The sequence below is a fragment of the Echinops telfairi genome, unplaced genomic scaffold, assembly GCF_000313985.2.
Source record: "Echinops telfairi isolate 266 unplaced genomic scaffold, ASM31398v2 ScPeMD7_11;HRSCAF=52, whole genome shotgun sequence".
Classification (NCBI taxonomy): Eukaryota; Metazoa; Chordata; class Mammalia; order Afrosoricida; family Tenrecidae; genus Echinops; species Echinops telfairi.
In genome coordinates, this window is record NW_022103908.1 from 30,354,018 (window position 1) to 30,356,373 (window position 2,356).

Sequence of the window (2,356 nt, forward strand, 5' to 3'; positions counted from 1 at the left end):
CAAACACAGCAAAATAACCTTGTACCCCAGACAAGACGTGTGTGAGGCCAGACGACGACAGAAACAAATCCAGTGACACTCACATATGTGCTGGAGAGAGCTTTGTGAAAGGAAGTCATTGTATTTCGAAAAGACATTCCAACCCAGTCCACCTCCAGTCCATAAATCCAATCCTAGTCCATAAATCCCTCCCCAGACTCACACAGCCACATGCAGTGATGCAGAATACAAGAAGCTCATGGGCCAGTAAGTGCAAAGTCCTGTGGATCCAATAGTGGTGGAAGCCTCACAGGGCGCTGGCACGTCTCTGAGTGGCTTTCCAGCAGGAAGGTGAAGTCCGAGAGACTGGGGGTGGAGGGGTGGGAGGGGTTCAAGATCCTCCTAATGAGAAGGCCATGCCCACAGGAAAGCATGGTCAGGCTGTAACCTGATCGACAGGTTGAATATCTCCCCTAGACTTTTCTTTATCTTCAAGTTGACATGAAATTATGTAACTACCACAAGACTACAGCCTGCAAAACATCTTGTTAGCTGCAGGGTAGGAGGAATCCCTGGTAGCTAAACAGATCAGTCATCAGGAGTATCCGGGGCCTCTATCTGCTTCTTCATGCAAACTGAAAAAGCCATGATGTTCTGGTATTAGTCTGGTAAATACATATAATATTTGGTCTTCCCGGTCACACACGCCGCAATCTGAGGGGCTGTCTGAATGCTCAGAGCCGACTATGCTGAGAATTACCTTCCTTTGTTGGGGGTTACGCTCCTTACTCAGCTCAATCTTGTACTATCATTCAGGATTTGTTTAGCAAAATTGTCAGAATTTCAATAGGTCCTTTGCCTTCCAAAAAACCAACAAGGAACAAAAACAGAAGATAATCACATCGGTAAAAGTAAGCATGCGTGGTCCTCCTGGTTATTTCCACAGGAAATTCAAAGGTTTAGACACAAGACTTCATGGCATAAGGAAACTTACAACACAAGGGAATCCCGAGGTGCAGGGGCCTATCCAATTATATGCTAATGAGGGCCACCCCTTCAGGGCATGTTTACTTGATAATCTATGCACCCATCTATCAATGTTCTTTTATGCAGATTTTAGGGTAGTGAAGCAGACACATGGGGCCTCTGCATAATGAGCACATGGAGAATTTTGTACAATGGATCACTATTTATTGCTGCTACACCTGTCTCTGAGTATTTCCTAACCCACACAGACACCGAAGGAGCATTGTCAGGTGCATAGAGTGCCTTCCAACCTGCGTGGTTTATTCTGGGGCAGTATATCCCACAATGTTCTGCTCCCAGTCACAAGGTTAGGAACCTGATTTTCCACACATGACTAACCTGGGGTTTGAAACACCAGGAGCATACTTGGAGTACGACAGCAACACCCTCGCTGCCACAGTATGACAAACTGAGGGACAAGTGGAAGAGATCCGTATCTGTGCCCATTAAAAAAAAATCACCAACTAGATTGCAGAAAAAATGGAGTGAACATGCAACTTACTTCTGGTAACTTTATGCAAATCATCTGTAAAATGAGACCTTGTGCACGAGGCTTGAAAAAAAGAAAGAATTTGATTGGCACAAGTTTTTAGCTTGTTCAACAATGCACAGGAAACTCTATATCTATATTATGTAATTTTAGTTTTTTAGTTGTAATATATTTTATTTTTATCTTTAATAGAAATAACACCTATTCTTCCAAATCAAGTTACCTCTTCAATTGAAGCATATGTGGTTCAAAATAGCAGAATTTTATACCATCTCTCAAAAATAACTTTTATTCACATTGTTACTAGTCCTGGGTCTATTTTCAATGCTTCTTACACAAGATACTAGTTTATGTTAAAATACATCCCTAATGACAATACACAGTTACATATATGTGGGAGAGCAGTAAGAAAGTAAGTAGACTTATTGTACTGAACAATTTTAGTTCAGTTATCTTGTACCTACATGTGAGTGATTTGGGAAATAATTTAGGGAATCCTGGGATGTTACAGAATAAAATTGTCAAAACGTATTCCATGGTTGCATTCTTTTAAGATATACTTTCCTTTTTTATATCTCTCTGTAAAGTTGTTTATTCCTTTCAAACAATTTTTTTTCATAAAGTATAAAATTATTAGTTCATTGTGTTCAAATGCTTGGTGAATGTGTTACTCACTCTCATATAACTTTTCCCTAGGCTATTTATTATAGCCCCAGCAGATGAGTTTTAGAGGTCAGTTAATGATGCATGAAGGGTCACAGTGATGATTTTTATTGGAAAATGGGATAGCCTAAGAAAATGAAAATCTAAATGTACGCAATTTATATGGTATAGCTAAATGCCTTCTTAAACTTTGTTCAA